Source organism: Gorilla gorilla, chromosome 1, assembly GCF_029281585.2.
Source record: "Gorilla gorilla gorilla isolate KB3781 chromosome 1, NHGRI_mGorGor1-v2.1_pri, whole genome shotgun sequence".
Classification (NCBI taxonomy): Eukaryota; Metazoa; Chordata; class Mammalia; order Primates; family Hominidae; genus Gorilla; species Gorilla gorilla.
The window spans coordinates 129,848,368-129,869,564 of NC_073224.2; the positions used below are offsets into that span (position 1 = coordinate 129,848,368).

A 21,197-nucleotide genomic window follows, 5' to 3' on the forward strand; every position below is an offset into this window, starting at 1 on the left:
AACCCTAGAAGAAAACCTAGGCATTACCATTCAGGATATAGGCATGGGCAAGGACTTCATGTCTAAAACACCAAAAGCAATGGCAACAAAAGCCAAAATTGACAAATGGGATCTAATTAAAGAGCTTCTGCACAGCAAAAGAAACTACCATCAGAGTGAACAGGCAACCTACAAAATGGGAGAAAATTTTCACAACCTACTCATCTGACAAAGGGCTAATATCCAGAATCTACAATGAACTCAAACAAATTTACAAGAAAAAAACAACCCCATCAAAAAGTGGGCGAAGGACATGAACAGACACTTCTCAAAAGAAGACATTTATGCAGCCAAAAAACACATGAAAAAATGCTCACCATCACTGGCCATCAGAGAAATGCAAATCAAAACCACAATGAGATACCATCTCACACCAGTTAGAATGGCAATCATTAAAAAGTCAGGAAACAACAGGTGCTGGAGAGGATGTGGAGAAATAGGACCACTTTTACACCATTGGTGGGACTGTAAACTAGTTCAACCATTGTGGAAGTCAGTGTGGCGATTCCTCAGGGATCTAGAACTAGAAATACCATTTGACCCAGCCATCCCATTACTGGGTATATACCCAAAGGACTATAAATCATGCTGCTATAAAGACACATGCACACGTATATTTATTGCAGCACTATTCACAATAGCAAAGACTTGGAACCAACCCAAATGTCCAACAATGATAGACTGGATTAAGAAAATGTGGCACTTATACACCACGGAATACTATGCAGCCATAAAAAATGATGAGTTCATGTCCTTTGTAGGGACATGGATGAAGTTGGAAATCATCATTCTCAGTAAACTATCGCAAGAACAAAAAACCAAACACTGCATATTCTCACTCATAGGTGGGAATTGAACAATGAGAACACATGGACACAGGAAGGGGAACATCACACTCTGGGGACTGTTGTGGGGTGGGGGGAGGGGGAGGGATAGCTTTAGGAGATACACCTAATGCTAAATGATGAGTTAATGGGTGCAGCACACCAGCATGGCACATGTATACATATGTAACTAACCTGCACATTGTGCACATGTACCCTAAAACTTAAAGTATAATAACAAAAAAGAAAAACAACATTTGTACCCTTGTAGTTTTCTTAAACCACAAATCCAAATTCCAAACCTAGAATGTAACTCCAGGATATGAAAGATGGCAAAGAATAATACTACAGTGTAAAATTTGAAGAACAACTAAGAGAGGAATTTTCATACTTCACTAAATTCTCACATCTAGTAGTTCTGGGTCAGTGCCTTTATTGCCCTTACTTGACATTTAAGGCATATATTGTGCATCTTTGTAAGTAAATCTGTGTGGATACAATATAGCTTTTTGAATAGATGTTGATTTTGGTTTCTGAATAAAAGTTTCTCTCCTGATGAACCTCACAGTGGCAAAATGAAGATATGAGAAGGAGAAAACCATTTCTTAAGTGAAAATGGTAAAAAAAAATTTTTTTTTTGATCTCACGGCAGCAAACTTCCAAAGGCCTTTGATGTTTGCCATTTTGTTGTGATAGTTGACTAATCTATAATGTTTGGGACTATTGAGTTTTTGTGATTTGACATTTGTTGTATTGGAATCTGATCTGTAAACTAGTAGCATGGCTTGATGTAGAGCTTTGACTAAAGAGAATGAGAGAATGAAGACTAGGAAATAAATTTTTACTATCTCTTCTCAAATGTTTGTCTAAAATTAGTCAAGAACTTCATTTCATTAAAAAAGTTAAAAGTTTTTTTATTTATGTGTGACCTCCAAAAATGATAGAATATTTTTTGAATACAAATTCTGTGCCAGTCAGCACACCAGCTTTTTACATGATTATCTCATTTAATCCTTAAAACAACCTTATGGAATAGATGTTATCTTCATTTACAGATAAGGAACATTGGGTTCAGAGAGAGAAGTATTTTGTTCAAGACCATTTTTTCAGCTGTTAAATATATGACAGAGGTAAGACTCAAAATTCAGGTTTTGTCTGATTCCAAAGCCTGTGTGCTTAGTCACTATTACAAAAACAAACTCATAGTTCTTGAGTGAGGGAATTATTTAAGGCTTAAGTTACATTTACCTTTTAGTTTAAAAGACAGTATATGTAGTGACTGTGTATCATGATGATCCGTGGTACTGATTATTGAAATCATTCCATAGAGGTAGGCATGTGCAGGTTGTTGAATTGTACTATTATAGATCAATTGTGCCTGGCACTGTTAACATTTTGAACTGGGTAATTAATTTGTTGTGGAGGACTGTCCTGTGTACCATAGGATGTTTATCAGCATCTCTGGCTACATTCACTAGATGCGTATACCACTCCCTTGTGACAGTCAAAAATTGTCACGACTTTCAGAAAAATCATCATCCTTCTGTCTCCAACAGAAGAATGAACTCATGTTTAACTTCATGTAGGTACAGATGGGATATTTATCAATATGTATATAGTACATAGATTAATAGACACACATATTTCCTTGTTCTGTCAGCTGACAAGGTCTAGAAGCAGTGACTGCTCAGTAGCAGTAAGCAGACCTTACATTCAAATCTTGGTTTCTAATATTCTCCAACACAAGGAACCAGGACTCCTTTTAGAAATGGCAGGTTCTAGGACTGGGTTGGAAAAAACTACAAGATGAGCCTGGAGCATTTTGTAGTGCCAGAAACTAAGGAAGTTCTCACACACACACACAAAAAAAGACTAAAATCCCCCACAATTATGAGTATGCCAAAGGGACACAGAAACTAACAGGAGAGCTCTCAACTGCCAAATCTGGAATAATTTATGCAAAAAAAATAAATAGAATAGTATTGGATTATAACCCAAAGTATAAAACAAATATCCATGAGCCCATATTGATATAAATAAATGATCTCATAAATTAATAAATTGAAGTGAAGTAGACAGATCTCCTGTGAGGAATTCCAAATAATTTATGTAACTACCTGCCCCCAAGGTGTGGGACATAACTCCCCACTCCTTAGGTATGAGCTACCCATAGTGACTTCCTTCCAAAGAGCACAATCAGTATAGGAGAGGGAAAAATAATGCTCCAGTGGAGAAATCTGATGAATACTACCTTAGCCAGGTATTTAAAGTTAACTTCAGCAGTGATAAATCATATTGATAGTGTATGTATCCTTAACATGAAGTAATAAGAATGGCACTTTACCTTACTCGTCTTCCTCTCAAAAACACATAACCCCAGTCTCATTGTGAGAAAAACATGAGACAAACTACAATTGAAGGATATTCTACAGAATACCTGTTTACTACTCCTCAAACTTTTCAAGGTCATCAAAAACAAGGGAAGTCTAAGAAACTGTCACAGATAAGGGAAGCCTAAGGAAATATGACAAGTAAATGTAATGTGGTGTTCTGGATGCGATCCTGGAAAAGGGGAAAAAAAACTTTAGGTAAAAAATTAGGAAATTTGAATAAAATATAAACTTTAGTCAATAATGTATCAATATTGGTTCATTAATTGTGAGAAATATACCATAGTAATATAATATATTGATAATAGGGGGAATTGGTGTAGTATATGGGAACTCTATACTATCTTTACGATTTTTCTGTAAATCTAAAACTGTTCTAAAATAAAAGTTTTATTTATTTATTTTTTAAAAAGGCCTCAAAACATTGCCATATGTCTCTAGGGAGCAAAATTTCACCTAGTTGAGAAAATCACCATTATAGTTAATACCATAGAGAAAAAAAGTATATTTCATTTTTGTTTCTGTTGAGTCCCTAGTGGAGAACTAACATTAATGGAAATGCCTAGGATACATAGTAGGCACAAAGGTGCAAAGTACATATTTACTTACCTTTTCTAATCTCTCTCCCCTTCCCCCTTAAAATTTTAGTGTCCTTGAGGGTTTTATATTTTTGCTTTTCTTCTCATTCTGGTAGCTGTCTTGGATTACCTCATTTGTGCCTGTAGCTTCACATATCATCCATATGTTGATACTACCAATTCAAAATCTTTAGGCTGATCTTAGCTTCTAAGTCTAGCTTCAGAGTAAGCATCTATCTATATTTTTATGTCCCATAACATGTCAAATTCACTAGATTTGAGTCACAAAACCTGATATCTCCTGCATTCTCTGTCTTGTTCCACCAACTGAATATGTGGGAATCATCCTAGATTCCCTCTACCTTAAGGCCTGAATTATTGTACCCTCTTTCTCTCACTATGTCTTCCACATCTATGGGTTTAAAACAGAAATTTGATCCTCCTAATACCCTTTCTCTTAATCTTATAATGGTTCCTCATTGCATGTAAGAAACTTTTTTCTCCACTGTCATGTACTTCAGTATCTCTAAAATTGACCCCTTCCTGTTTTGAGCCCCTGAATCTATTTTACTGGTTTCTGTGGTAATACAAATAACACACCACTGACATTGCTGACCTGTCTCCCCTTCTACTCCACCTAAGCTCCTAGAGTGCAAAGAGTCTATCTTTCTGTTCCCATAGTGGTTCATTTATGATGACTGAATGAGTGAATGTGGTTTCAGATTTATGGTTATAGATTTTATTCAGTGCGTTCAACTTGACTGGTTTCCTGTGTTTTGATATTTCTCTGAGTATGGCTTTATAAATTCAATAGTAGTAATGAGATGTTTTTTATTTATATTAGCAGTGGCTTTCCATTGAATATTATGATTTACCTCATACTTAGTTCCTTATATACATTTTAGGAGTTGGGAAAAGCAAGGTAGTTAAAATCATATCAGAAAGGAACCTTACTGTTTTTTTGTGTCTACATATAGTACAATAAAAGCATAATTTTAGTATCTTTAATGTAGATGTTTGATTAGATATTGAAACCTTTCAACTATAATTAGATTAACAGATCTCCTGCTCCATCCTCATTCCCATTTATTAGTTGCTTCCTTTCAGACTGTGATTTAAAGTTTGAGTGATGCACCTATTCTTTCTATACCTAACAGAATTGTTCCAAAGTGCAGTGCAGCTGCTACTGAAGCTCCTTAGGTCAACACATTTTTCTGTAATAGATAAACATGTGTATTGTGTTTTGTCTCCATAGGGATCTTAAATCTAATCCATTTAATTTAAAATAATTTTATTTATCTAGAATGTTACTTAATATTTTGTATAAAATATGCTTATTCTAAGAAAATGTTTAAGAGTTTTTGTCAGTGATTATTTTAAAATGAAAACAGGTAATGCAAGAGGCAGCTGGACAATTTTTGGATATATATTGTCTCCAAGTTATATTTCTTCAGAGGAATGAATAACAAGTTTGTTTCCCCCATTACTATGAACTACACATTATTTTTGGAGGGAAATAAAAGGGGGCACTGATGCTTTCTGACATCACCCTAATTCTCTCTATGAAAACAGAAACCAAAGCCTCAAGAATTTGGGCTATTAAAATGTAATATTTGAGCTCCAGAAACCTGTTCTTAGAAGTATGCCGATTGGGATTTATGTGAACTTGGGGGTGGGGGAAGAGGGGTGGAAATGAGATTTCTTAAGAATAATTCCATTACTTTTGAGGCTGAGACCTAGTTCATAGCTTCAAAGTATGATTGGGTTTCTCATAATTAATTATCTTTTTGCTTTCTTGCCCCATGAGGGAAGTCTATAGTAACTACTGGGTAGAAGTAATTATTGTAAAACATAGTTCAAAGTCAAAATCTTAATGACTCCTATTAAATTTCTTTTTGATATGACTTTTTATGGAAATCTGTTAAATGTTTGATAATTTTCATTATCCCAAAATAATGAGACTGTTATCTGGTATGGCATACTGTGTCAGAGGTCTCCAAGACCACTTCCAAGTGTGGTGATTTGTTAGGATAACTCAGAGGGCTCAGTGCATAGTCCTACTAATAGCTTTGATTTATAGCAACAAAAGGAAAAGGCAAATGGTGCAAAGACCAAGGAATCCAGGCTCAAGCTCCCAGTGGAGTCACACAGGATGCCCTTAACTCCTCCAGTATTGAGTTGTGACAACACATATGAAATGTCATATGCCAGGGAAGCTTATTAGTGACTCAGTGGCCAGGATTTTTATGGAGGCTTGTCACATGGGCAGCCTTAGCCTAGCACATACCAGATTTCCAGACTCCCAGAAGAAAAGTAAACCACATTGTTTGCACAATTTAGGCAAAGTGAGATATTCTTATCAGGGAATAGTAGGAACTCTCCCAAAATCCAGAATCCCAGGGGCTAGCCAAGGGCTAATCTTGCAAGGAAGCTTTTCTAAGGATAGCATCTCAGCCCTGTTTTATTGTCTTTTCACTGCATGTGCAATGTAACTTGAATGCTTATAGGTAAAGTTTGTCTATCATAATTACTGAAGTTTTGGAAGGTGGTCATACATCCATGCCTGTTTGTGATGGCTAATATCCATAGTTTGAAATAAATATAAACATGGTCAGTTCAGACTTCAACACATCAAGCATGTTAACTTTTGGAACAGATGCTATTTTTTTAAATAGAAATAAAAAACTGCGTGTTACAAAATGATCACAATAGGAATGAATATATTGAGACTTTTTTTTTTTTTTAGTTCTTCCTGTGTAAGTTCCATAAATGTGTTTAAATTCAGCAAACATTTGAGTGCCACTGTATGCCTATTTCTGTTCTAGATACTAGGGACATAGAAATGAATCAGGCATGATTCCTGCCATGAAGAAGCCCATATTCTAAGAAAGATGACAGGAATGTAAATAAATATATGTTTATAGATTAGTATAAGGAACATTATTTTGTCAAATTGTATTTTTTAAGAGATTTTAAAATAAGCTTACTTATACTGCTATTTATGTGTCAGTGTATATTCCACGGACACTGCTATGTAATCTTAGGGCTTTAAAAAAAAATTTTTAGTCTCCTGTTTTCTTTCTTTCTTTCTTCTTCTTTTTTTAATGAGATGGAGTCTCACTCTGTCGCCTAGGCTGGAGTACAATGGTGCAATCAGCTCACCACAACTTCGGTCTCCTCGGTTCAAGTGATTCTCCTGACTCAGCCTCCCAAGTAGCTGGGATTACAGGCGTAAGCCACCACACGTGGCTAATTTTTATCTTTTTAGTAGAGATGGGGTTTCACCATGTTGGCCAGCTGGTCTCGAACTCCTGACCTCAGGTGATCCACCCGCCACAGCCTCCCAAAGTGCTGAGATTACAGGCGTGAGCCATCGCACCTGGCATAGTGTCCTGTTTTCTTCAACTCTCTTGATTTTTGTGCTAGAGAAAGTGAGAGAGGGCATGCTTAATTATAAAGTGGTTTATCACAGTAAGTCACTGTGCTGGAACCTATTTAGGCTCTCCCTACATCAGCCATCACAAACATTTTAGTAACTGCCTTTAAGAAAAATTTTGCCATAGTGCTATTCTTTTTTTTTTTTTGAGACAAAGTCTCGCTTTGTCACCCAGGCTGGAGTGCAGTGGCTCAATCTCGGCTCACTGCAACCTCCGCCTCCTGGGTTCAAGTGATTCTCCTGCCTCAGCCTCTGAGTAGCTGGGATTACAGGTGCCCACCACCACACTCAGCTAATTTTTATATTTTTAGTAGAGACGGGGTTTCACCATGTTGGCCAGGCTGGTCTTGAACTTCTGACCTCAAGTGATCCACCTGGCTAGGCCTCCCAGAGAGCTGGGATTACAGGTGTGAGCCACCACGCCTGGCCAGTTAGTGCTGTTTTTTTTTGTTTTTGTTTTTGTTTTTTTTTAAGATGGGGACTTGCTCTGTCGCCCAGGCTGGAGTGCAGTGGCACGATCTCAGCTCACTCAGCTCTGCCTTCCGGGTTCATGCCATTCTCCTGCCTCAGCCTCCTGAGTAACTGGAACTACAGGTGCCTGCCATCATGCCCAGCTAATTTTTTTGTGTTTTTAGTAGAGACGGGGTTTCACCATGTTAGCCAGGATGGTCTCGATCTCCTGACCTCGTGATCCACCTGCCTCGGCCTCCCAAAGTGCTGGGATTATAGGTGTGAGCCACTGCACCCAGCCACAGTTAGTGCTATTCTTAATGTCCAGTACTTGTAGTAGTCATATTTTGAATTTTATATAAAGCTTTATACAAAAAGAAATCAATTATCATAATTTCCTGTTTCCCCCACGCAATCTGCCTTTTTATTCCTGCCTCTTCTTCTGAAATAACTGAATTATTAATCAGTTTTGCTTTCTTTCATTTCTCCTTTTGATATGACTTCCTTAATGAGCTTGGAATTTGCTTTAGGTGGTTGTTCAGTTTATCTTCTAATCATGTATCAGAGCCTTCTATCATGCCCACAGCTCCACAAAATAACTCAAGAACCTGAGCTCTGGGTGTGGAGCTTTACTAACTCTTCTTCTCCTTTGCTTTAAATGTGTACACTAACACGTGTATTTTTTGGTCTGTCATATATTTATTTATTTCTTTTTTGAGACAAGGTCTCACTCTGTCACCCAGGCAAGTGCAGTGGCACGATCTCTATTCACTGCAACCTCTGACTCCCAGTTTCAAGTGAGTCTTATGCCTCAGGCTCCCAAGTAGCTGGGATTACAGGCCTGCGCCACATGCCCAGCTAATTTTTGTATTTTCAGTGGAGATGGGATTTCACCATGTTGGCCAGGCTGGCCTTGAACTCCTGGCCTCAAGTGACCTGCCTGCCTCAATCTCCCAAAGTGCTATGATTACAGGCATGAGCCATTGCGCCTGGCCTGTCATATACTTTTTTATAATTATTCATGTGCTTATCTTTGCCTTCTGTCCTCTCAGACGCTGTGCTTTTTTACCACAATTTATACAACCAGCTGTGTGACTTTGGGTAAGTTACTTAACCTCTTAATACCTCTGGCTACTCACCTATAAAACAGAGATAATAATACTTAACCTCACAGGGACCTTGTAAGGATTGCATTAATATATGTAAATATCTTAGAATGATGTCTCCAGCCCACTTGATAAATGTTATCTTCCCCAACTTTTTTTAAAAATTCAAACCTTCAAAAATGGTAAGAGTGAATAAGTATCCACATACCCTTTGCTTGAACTAATTTTTTACTTTATGCCAAATTTTCCTTATTTCTGTAAGTGTGTGTGTAATTTTTTTAAACGAAACTACTTGAAGGTAAACTGCATATATTATGATACTTCAGCACATATCTACTAAGAGTAAGGACATTTTCCTATACAAGCACACCCAGGAAATGTAAGAAAGAGACAATAAAAGTATTTACTATGCAGTCTGATATGGTTTGGCTGTGTCCCCAACAAAATCTCATCTTGAAATGTAACTACTACAATTCCCATGTGTTGTGGGAGGAAATTGAATCATGGGAGTGGTTCTTTCCCATGTTCTTCTCATGATAGTGAATAAGTCTCACGAGATCTGATGGTTTTATAAAGGGAAGTTTCCCTGCACAAGCTCTCTTTTCTTTTCTGCCACCATGTGAGACGTGCCTTTCACCTTCCGCCATGACTGTGAGGCCTCCCCAGCCACGTGGAACTGTAAGTTCATTAAATCTCTTTCTTTTGTAAATTGCCCAGTCTCTGGTATGTCTTTATCAGGAGCATCAAAATGGACTAATACAGTAAATTGATACTGGTAGATTGGGGCACTGCTGAAAAGATAACCAAAAATGTGGAAGTGATGTTGGAACTTGGTAGAGGCTGGAACAGTTTGGAGAGCTCAGAAGAAGGCAGGAAAATCTGGGAAAGTTTGGAACTCCCTAGAGACTTGTTGAATGGCTTTGACCAAAATGCTGGTAATGATATGGACACTGAAATATAGGCTGAGGTGGTCTCAGATGGAAATGAGGAACTTGTTGGGAACTGGAGCAAAGGTGACTCTTGTTATGTTTTAGCAAAGAGACTGGCAGCATTTTGCCCCTGCCCTAGAGATCTGTGGTACTTTGAACTTAAGAGAGATGATTTAGTGTATCTGGTGGAAGAAATCTCTAAGTAGTAAAGCATTCAAGGGGTGACTTGGGTGCTATCAAAGGCAATCAGTTTTAAAAGGGAAACAGAACATAAAAGTTTGGAAAATTTGCAGCCTGACAATGTGATAGAAAAGAAAATCCCATTTTCTGAGGAGAAATTCAAGCCAGCAGCAGAAATTTGCATAAGTAACGAGGAGCCAAATGTTAATCCCCAAGTCAGTGGGGAAAATGTCTCTAGGGCATGTCAGAGACCATTGTGGCAGCCCCTTCCATCACAGGCCTGGAGACCTAGGAGGAAAAAATTGTTCAGTGGGCTGGGCCCGGGATCCCTCTGCTATGTGCAGTCTAGGGACTTGGTGCCGTGTGTCCCAGCCACTCCAGCTGTGACTAAAAGGGGCCAAGGTACAGCTCAGGCCATGGCTTCAGAGGTTGCAGGCCCTAAGCTCTGGCAGTTTCCATGTGGTGTTGAGCCTACAGGTGCATAGAAGTCAAGAATTGAGATTTGGAAACCTCTGCCTAGATTTCAGAGGATTTATGGAAATGCTTGGATGTCCAGGCAGAAGTTTGCTGCGGGGATGGGACACTCACGGAGAACCTTTGCTAAGGCAGTGCCAAAGCAAAATGTGGGGTGGGTATGCCCACACAGAGTCCCCACTGGGGTGCTGCCTCGTGGAGATGTGAGAAGAGGGCCACCATCCTCCAGACCCCAGAATGGTAGATCCACAGACAGCTTGCACCAGAAAAGCTGCAGACACTCAACACCAGCCCATGAAAACAGCCAGGAAGGAGGCTGTACCCTGCAAAGCCACAGGGACAGAGCTGCCCAAGACCATGGGAACCCACCTCTGGCATCAGCATGACCTGGATGTGAGACATGGAGTCTAAGGGGATAATTTTGGAGCTTTAAGATTTGACTGCCCTACTAGATTTCGGACTTGCATGGGGTCTTTAGCCCCTTTGTTTAGCCAATTTCTCCCATTTGGAATGGGTGTATTTATCCAATGCCTGTATCCCCATTGTGTCTAGGAAGTTACTAACTTGCTTTTGATTTTGCAGGCTCATAGGCAGAAGGGACTTGCCTTGTCTCAGTTGAGACATCTGACTGAACTTTTGAGTTAATGCTGAAATGAGTTAAGACTTTGGGGGACTGTTGGAAGACATGATTGGTTTTGAAATGTGAAGAGATGAGATTTGGGAGGGACCAGGGGCAGAATGATATGGTTTGGCTGTGTTCCCACCCAAATCTCATCTTGAATTGTAACTGCCACAATTCCCACATGTTGTGGGAGAGACCCCGTGGGAGGAAATTGAATCATGGGGGTGGGTCTTTCCCATGCTATTTTCATGATAGTGAGTCTTAATGAGATCCGATGGTTTTATAAAGGGGAGTTTTCTTGCACAAGCTCTCTTCTCTTGTCTGCCACTGTGTGAGACATGCCTTTCACCTTCCACCATGATTGTGAGGCCTTCCCAGCCATGTGGAACTGTGAGTCCATTAAACCTCTTTCTTTTGTTAAATTGTCCAGTCTTAGGTTATGTCTTTATCAGCAACGTGAAAACGGACTAATACACAGGCTGTGTTCACAATTTCCCAATTGTTCCTAAAATTTCCTTTATAGCTTTTTCCTTTTTTTTTTTCTTTCTCTCTCTGTTTAAAAACGTCTAGGAACTAAACAAGAATCACATTTGCTTTAGTTGTCCTGACTCTTCAGTCTGTTAATTTAGACCAGTCTTCCTTCCTTTTTTCCTGTCTTCTTGTGACTTTGACATTTTAGAAGACTACAGGGCAGTAGCTTGCTTTGTAACATGTTCTTTTGAAAACTGCACATACTGATTGAAAGATAACAGACTTTGTTAAATTATATTTCCTCTCTGTGGTCTTCATTGAACTAAATAATTAAATGATAGTAAAAGTAGCCTTCATTTAATAGTTAAATTATTTAAGTATTATATGAAATAATTTAACTATTAAATAAAGGCTACATTTTATTATTTAATTATTTAATAACTAATGTGGTTTAATTAATTAAACTTTAAAGTTTTGAGAAGATAAATAAATAATGGAGATAATTTGGGTTATGTGAAAGATCATTAAAAATAAAATACATATTGGCCAGGTGTGTAATCCCAGAACTTTGGGAGGCTGAGGCAGGCAGATCACGAGGTCAGGAGATTGAGACCATCCTGGCCAACATGGTGAAACCCCGTCTCTAGTAAAAGTACAAAAATTAGCTGGATGTGGTGGCGCATGCCTGTAATCCAAGTTACTCAGGAGGCTGAGGCGGGAGAATCGCTTGAACTTGGGAGGCGGAGATTGCAGTGAGCCAAGATTGCACCACTTCACTCTAGCCTGGTGACAGAGTGAGACTCCATCTCAAAAAAAACAAAACAAAACAAAACAAACATCGTTTGAGTAGAATATTCCAAAAGATTAGGTTTATAAAGAAAAAAATTAGACCAAAAAAGTTGTTTTATTTGAAAAAGGCTTTAAAAATATTTCAGTCTCATTTTATTAATTCTTTAATATTTATTGAGCTCTTGCTAAGTTGTTCCTGTTCTCCTAATGTTTGAAATCCAGGGAGTGAGGCAAGCTGTCAGGAAAGTGTAATACAGTGTGATAAGGCATGTGGGTATATGTGATGAGGAGCTTACAGAGTCCTAGGGGAGCAAATAAGAAGGGCAGCTAACTTAGAACTGGGAGATTAGAGAGACCTCTCCAAAGATATAGTATCTGTGTATAGACATATTAATGTAGGTATAAAGGTATTATGAGACAACCAGACAAGGGGTTAGGGGAAGAGTGTTCCAGAGAAAAGGAACATCACATCCCAAGCTCTACGTATGAGAGAGAGAGAACCTAATATTTGAGGAATGTCAGAATGACGGTGGGTATGCAGTATGGAGAAGGAACTACAGGGTGGCAGGAGAAGAGGCTGAAAGGGAATGCTGGAGGTCTTATAAACCACATTAAGGGATTTGAAGGCTATTCTTAGCTCAATTGGATGGTTACGTACAAAAGTAGAAGTATGCTATAAGCAGATTTGTACTCTAGGAAAATTGGAAAACAAAGCTGGTGGCAGGGAGTCCAGTTAGGAAGCTGTTGGCTCAATCAGGCTAAAGATGTTGGTGACCTGGATTAAGGTAGTAGTCATTGAAATGGAGAGAACTGAATGAGTTTGAGAAATATTTGGGAGATGGTATCAACAGTATTTGGTGATTGAAGAAGAGGTATAACATATTAATTAAGAAAAAGATTGTAGAGCCCAGACATCTGGGTTCAAGTCCTAAGTCTGTCACTTAGTAGCTTTGTAAATTTGGGGCAGTTATTAAACCTCCCTATGCCTCATTCTCCCCATCTGTAAAATGGGAAGAAAAACAGTACTCATTTTATAGGATTATTGTGAGAACTAAAAGAATTAATATATGTACAGAGTTTAGGACAGGTGCCAGGTACATAGTAAGTATCATATAAGTGTTCTATAATAGTTATTGTTGCAATTGTTAATATTATTATTACTGATTTGATATGTCAGTGAGGGGGAGAAAAAGAGCCAAGGCTAGCTCCTAGATTTTTTAAATGGCAGTTGAGGTGAATTGTGGCAGATTTTATGTGTGTGTGGGGGGGGGGGGCGGGCAGGGAGGAGGTATGATGAATTCACATTTGGATTTGCTGAGTTTGAGAGGCTTTTCCAGTTGGCATTGCTCAATAGGCACATGAATTTGGAAGTAGGGAGAAAGAGTTGAGGATATCAGTTTGAAAATTACTAGAATATAGGTGATAATTAAGCTGTGGAAATAGAACGAATTCACCCAAATGAAGAACTAGTTAAATAGGGAGAAAGGCATATAAAAGATTGTGTTATCTTTAAGAATTTATTATTTAGACCAGAAGCCAAAGTATAAAACTTGGTGCCAAATGGAAAGCTTAGAAAACTTTCAGCATTCAATACAACTTCATTTAAATTAGGTTGGTCTTCAGAGGATATTGAGCTGAGTAAAATGGGCAGCTAGATGAAAGAAAATCATTCATCTATTGAGGAAACTGCAGAGAAGTCACTTTGCTAACACAGGGGAGATGTTGCTGATTATTTTCTGTTTTGGATCTGACTTAAGGAAAAAAGATAAAAGATTCATTCTTAATTGGCAGAATAGCAAAGAATGAGTTAAGTCTTTCTATAAATTATTTGTCTTAAGTACCATTGCTAGAATTAGTTAATATTGTATTTACTAAGGAATTCTATATTTTTTCAACTATTATGAAAATTTTCAAGCATACAGAAAATTAGAAAGAACAGGACAATGAATACCCATATAACCACCACTTAGATTCCATACCCACCTATCTATAAGTATGTGTGTGTATGTGTACATGTCTGTGTTTAGTGAAACCATTTCAAAGTAAATTGCAAATTTTATGACACTTTAATCCTAAAATATTTAGCATGTATTCCATATTATACCTCACAACACCACTATCACATCTAAGAAAATTGACAGTAATATCTTAATATTAGCTACTATCCAGTTTATAGTCAAATTTTCCCAGTTATCACAAAAATGTTTTTTATGGCTTTTTTTCCCTTCCTAAACAGGATCCAACTGAAGTTCACATATTGCCTTTAGGTGTTATACCTCTTTAGTCTCTTTTGTTTGAAAATCTTCACCTCCCCCAACCTTTTTTTTTTTTTTTTTTGAAAGGAGGACAGACATTTTAAGAGAGCAGAATGTTCTAAATTCTAAATTTGTCTGATTGCTTCTTCATGGTATCATTTGTCTTGTTCATCTATCCTTTGTAATTCCTATAAACTGGAATGTAAACCAAGTTGATTCTATTCAGATTAAATGTTTTGGCAAAAATACTTCATAGATGACACTGTAAACTTCATATTGTATTGCATCAAATGGCTATCAGATTAGCAATAATAAGTTTGATCTTTTCTGTGTAATAAAATACTTTTCTCCTTTGAGATTAACAGGAAATCGGTGGGAATAATTTCATACTAAATGGCTTAGCATTTATTGATGACTGAATCAGTTATTTCATTGGGAGTTGCTAATTCTATCGTTCCTTGTACATTGTTAGCTGGCATTCTTAGGTAAATAAGAATTTTGCACCTGGAAATGAACAACATGATTACTTATTTGCTTTATCCTACAGTACACAAAAATAGGTTTAAAATGACAAAACCCAGTGTTAATACTATAAGCATAATGTGAGGTTCAATATTTTTAATAGTTTTTATTGTCCTTAGAATATATGCCAATAAGAATGTAAGTCAGAATACTATGTTCAAAAGTGACTTGAAATATTTTTTGTTCTCATGTGGTTATGTTACTGATTTGACAAGCAATTAAGTTCATTTGTTTCTACTTGTTTTCAGTCAAAGTTTGCTTATTTAGATCTTATATTTAGTTTTATTCTCTTGAATTTATAAAACTTTTGTTGGTTCAGAAGTCACACTATATTATAAAGTATAGTTGGAGAAGTTTGGCTTTTATTTTGTACATCTACCCTCTACCTCTGTCCTTTTACCACCCTGTCATAGGTAAACATTTTTATTCATTTCTAGTTTAGCCTCCTAGTGTGTTTCTATGTGTTGTGATATAACTGTGTAACTGTCCTTGTTAATTAGCATTGCTATAATGAAAATTCCATAAACTGAGTGGTTCAAACAACAAACATTTATTTCTCACAGTTCTGGAGGCTGGGAAGTACTAGGTTGAAGGTGCCAGCAGATTTGATGCCTGATGAGGGCTCAATTCCTAGTTCAAAGATGTCCATCTTTTTGCTGTGTCCTTATGAGGCAGAAGGTTAAGGAGCTCTCTGGGTTCTCTTTTATTGGACGCTGTTCCCGTTGATGCAGGCTCTGTCCTCATGATCTAATCACCTATCAAAGGCCCCACCTCCTCATACCATTACACTGGGGATTAGGTGTCAGCATATGATTTTGGGGGAACATAAATATTTAGTCTGTGGCAGTACTACAACTCTAACTATCCTTATTTTTTCTTCTATACTGGATGTATCATCTTGTACTCCATAGTGGCATGCCTAGTATATTTGATGCCTAAAGCAGATAACTTTTTAATATATACCTCTCCTATATGACAAAATTATTTTCAAAAATAACCATGAAATAAAACAAAATATAATAATGGGTAGAAATGAGATATAAATATTTTATTTTATTTTATTGAATGTTGAATATATAATCATGCCAATAAAAATAAATTAAAAATAAAATAAATATTACAGTACAGAAAATGTTTATTAAAATATTTTCACCAGAAAATTCATCTTAAGTTTTTCTATTTGTTTTTTTAAAAAACTTCTGAAAGTTTTTCTTTTTCTGGAAAATGCAGAGAAAATGACTGTGTGATAGTGGGCATTGATGCTATTTGACCCACTAGTTTATAAGTGTGCATTCAAATAAACAGTGCCATTTGGTTTCTTCTAGTAATGTAAAAGCAGCATCTTTTGTTGTTTCCCTTAGCATTCTTCACATTTTTGTTCTTTTCTCAATATAAATGTCCATTTCCTCACATTTTACTTTTGCGTAATGACCATAGCCAGTTTCCGTGTACTGTTCTTTAAATAACAGTTTTAAAGCTTTATGTTTTATTGTCCATTGTTGAAAGTTGATTCCGGCTGTCTGCAAACATTTTTGTGTCTGATTAGCTCATCTAAAACTTCCTACCAGAAAGGAAAAAAAAAAAAAAAAGACAACTTAACGCAGGAACAGAAAACCAAATGTTGTATGTTCTCCTAAGTGGGAGCTAAACAAGAATACATGGACACAAACGGGAACAACAGACACCAGGGCCTATTTGAGGGTAGAGGGTGGGAGGAGGGAGAGGATTAAAAAAAATACCTGTTGGGCACTATGCTTATTACCTGGGTGACCAAATAATTTGTACACCAAGCCCCCATGACACGCACTTATATAACAATACTGCACATGTACCCAGAAACCTAAAATAAAAGTTAAAAAAAAAAAAGACAACTTAGAAAAGAGAAACAAGGCCAGGTGCAGCGGCCTTATGCCTGTAATTCCAGCACTTTCGGAGGCTGAGGCAGGAGGATTGCTTGAGCCCAGGAGTTCAAGACCAGCCTGGGCAACATAGTGAAACCCTATCTCTAAAAAAATACAAAAATAAGCCCTGGTGGTGTGCACCTGTAGTCCCAGCTACTCGCGAAGCTGAGGTGGGAGGATTGCTTGAGCCTAGGGGGTCGAGGCTGCCATAAGCTGTGATTGTACTACTGCACTCCAGCCTGGGCAGCAGAGCAAGCCCCTGTCTCAAAAAAAGAAAAGGAAAGAAAAGAGAAAAAGAGAAACAGCATACACTGATCATTATTTATTTGGAATATATTACTTAAATGCAGAAATATATGGTGTCATAGGGGCTAGAGACATAAACTGTACTCAAAGGAAACTTGAATAATTTTGAAACATTACAAAATTAACTTCTGAAATAAGTAACTGAGTCCATGTGCATCAGAGGCTAAACTGTGAGTTCTCCACTTTCTTTTTTTTTAAGTTAATTTTCATATATAAATCAGTGTTTATTGAGAAATAAGTAATAAAAATCTGCTAATTTAAAGCTTACATACAGGTTATTAAAACTTAACAGTCACTGGAACAATTATTTAGAATTTAGAACACAAATTCTTTTTCAGGGAGTATTTTTATCACTGACATTGTTTAGAATTGCTGGCACTTGATGATAAAAAGCAGAATAATTTTTAGTTAGGTTTAATTTTTAAGTTCTCTATGTAGAATGCACCCCCTTGTTGTGGGCCTCAAGGGTGATCTGCTTCTACCACCCTACCTTTGGTATGCCACTGTATCCACTAGCAAAGTATGAGACTATCTGTTTCTTCCCAACCTCACCAACAGAGTGTTGTTGAATGTTTCATCAGTCTGATGATGAGAAATCATGTTGTTTTAATTAGCATTCATCTTATGAGTGAAGGCTTTTATAAGTTTAAAGGTCGTGCATTTCTTTTTCTATAAAATGCCTAGTCATTTATTTTGCCATTTGTTTTGGTGGTAGTTTTTCCCCGACTCTATGTTTGAACATAAGTGGTATTGCGGGGGGTGGGGGGCAGGGGTGGGGGGCTGGGGCGGGGACAGGGTACCTTTCTCGAAACCTTAGTACTCAACATGATACACAACAGAAATCACCATGTCTCCCTTTAAGGTGGCTTATGCATACTGCAGCCACACTAAGGAACTAAAAGAACTTCATATGTATGAGCCTAGGAAACTGTTGAAGTAGAGCTTTTCAAATTGGACTCACAATTTCACCTGTTTTTATACATTGGAATTTCTTACACAGTTTCTTTTAAGATATAATTCAGTTCTTAAGTCTCTGAATCATGCTATAAAGTGAGAACAAACATCAGTGGTTCTTTTAAATTTTATAATATACCATAATACAATAAGAGGTACATAATTAGAAATTAGTAATTTAACCAATAAAATCAGTTAAATTGGTTTCTTCACTGAATTGAGTTAGGCAATTTAATTAAAATAATTATCACATAAATATAGCCCTACTGCTTAAAGACTATTTATACTTCGCTAAGAAAGAAAAATTGTATATTCATTTTATAGAGTCAAATATGAATGTTTGTATTGCAGTTATTAAACTTTTATATTATATATAAACAGCTTCCCAGAAACAGAATTGAACATGAAATTTTATCTCCATGTCTGCAAATTCCCTTTCAGTCAGTATTTATATATATATTATCTTTGTCTTTATAGTATTACCTGCATGTTTGTATTGGATCTTTTCTACTTTTTTTTTTAAGTTGTAAAAATGGTAACAACATTTAAGACAAAAGTGTAAAGACAGAGCATAGCCACTCATAATCTTATCACTAACAGCTTTTTAATTGTCAGTTGTCTTATTTTTTAAGGTCTCTTCTAAATTGTCACATCTGTTTCTTTAAAAATCCTGATCTCTAAGAATAATTTCTCCTCAGTGCACTTTTTGCCTACTGGTCCCTCTTTTAAATACAATAGTATTCTTCAATAGCAACAAAAGTGTACTTCGTTTTAATTTTGAATTTAAAATTTAACAAAGTATCTCGTGTTTACTGAGGTTAAGGTACTTGTGAATTATTTATTAGAGAGTCTGGAAATGTTAATTTTAAGTGTGTGTATTGTAAATCTGTCTCATCATGTCAAAAACAAGGTAATAGAATCATGTAATATGTGAAGATGCATGTTATTGAAGAGCTACAAAGAATTGATGTTAGTGCTTACTTGAACTTACAACAGACTTTTTCCAACTGAATTGAGATTAATTTACATCTCTCTAGAAAGCAGTAACTTCTGACATCCATTCATTTTGACCATGAAAAATAAGGTGGTGTGTGGATTGTACCTCTCCCCTGTATCTATTGGTCTCGTTACCTGTGTGCCTTGTTTTTTCTCATGTGACACCTGTTTATTTTTTCATCACAGTAGCTAAATAACGTAGTATTAATATTTGCCTACAGCAGCTCTAAGTTATATGGTTTTCTTTTAGCTTTAGTCATAGACCTCCGGATTACTTGTTTCATGTCTCTCTGAAGAAAAAAATAAAAGAAAATGTGGTACATATACACCATGGAATACTATGCAGCCATAAAATGAACAAAATCATGTCCTTTGCAGCAACTTCAGTGCAGCTGTAGGCCATTACATTAAATCAATTAACACAACAACAGATAACCAAATCCACATGTTTTCATTTATAAATGGTAGCTAAACATTGAGTACACATGGACAGAAAGAGGAGAGCAATAGACCCTGGGGTCTCCTTCAGGGTGGAGGGTGGGAGGAGAGTGAGAGTCAAAAAACTACTTATTGGGTAGTATGCTCACTGTCTGGGTGACAAGATCATTTGTATACCATACTCCAGCATCACTCAATTTACCCATGTAACAAACCTGCATGTGTATCCCCCAAACCTAAAGTAAAAGTTGAAAAATAAAGATAAAAAGATAGATGAAATTTAGCTATATATCTATTAATTTAAAACCACCATTACCACCACAACTCAGAAAGACCTTGTTGCCAAGCGAGCAGAATACAGATAACACACCGTGTCTTTCATCACAGAGTTTTCATCTTAATCTCCCTTGATTTGGACTGTTTAAATATCTTTTTTTTTTTTTTTTTTTGGAATCAGATTCCCCGTCCCCATAGCTAAAGAATTTAAATTTGTCTTTATGATGCTGTTGTTTTTTCCTTTTTCTTGGGACACGGTGAATATTAATATTCTCATTTCAATGTAATTTCTTTTTAATTTTTGAGTTTTCTTCAACTGTGCTTCTTGTTTATTAAACATTAGTTCATTCTCTTTTCTCCTGCAGGGACACCTATAATTTGAAGTTTGAATCACAGCACTTCCCCTGCACATCTGTGAGCATTCATTCACTTCACGTCTCAGCTAATTTCTTATGTTTAGTATGTTTCTTGACTCTGCCTCCTATTTCACCAATACAATTTTCTGCTGCGTTGATTCTTCTAATGCTGCTTCTACTGCCAGTATTAATTGGTTTGTGGCTAAATTTATCCTGTGCTGCTGTTAGTGCCCTCCAACTGTTCTGCTTTTCCCATAGTCCACATTGTTGCCAGAATGATCCATCTAAAACACAAGTCTGGCTGTGTCATGAATCCTGGTAAAATATTTAGCGACTTCACCACAGAGTAATGCTCTAATCCTTTAAGGTCATGAGTTAGATCCTTCTTTCATCTGAGCCTCCTGCCTATCACTCTAGTCATATAATCCCTTGCGGCCTTGCCTTTCCTTCCATGCCATTCAGCATGCCCTTTCTCCTGCCTGGAATGCCCACTGTGCTCCCTCTATCTATCCTCTTCATTCATTCTTCCAGTCTATGTTGCCTGGCTTCCCCTACCAGTCACAATTATTTTCTCTTGGGTACATACTCCTATGTACCTTGTACATGCTTCTTAACTGGCTTTTGTAGTTATTTGTTTAGACTGGTTTATGATATACTATAACACTGGGGTGACCATTATGACACCAAAGACAGGTATTACTTTGTGATTTTTATATCCCCCATGCCTAGCATAGTGCTTGGTATTTTGTTTTATTACCCTTCTGTCCTCTTCGTTTTATTTATTTTAAGGGAGAAAGTAATGATCACCTCTATCATGTGATTTTTTTTTCTTTTTTATGGGAAGTATTTTTATTGGAATCAGACTGTTTAATTGTTTTTCTCCTGTCCATGTTTTCTTGTACATA

The 21,197-nt window shown here is 36.9% G+C and overlaps 1 protein-coding gene across 1 annotated transcript in view; it reads right to left on the bottom strand.

Annotated features, from left to right (window-relative positions):
* Positions 1–21,197, bottom strand: part of GSTM2 (glutathione S-transferase mu 2) — a 1,178,915-nt gene that overhangs the window by 613,636 nt on the left and 544,082 nt on the right. The window lies entirely within an intron of this gene.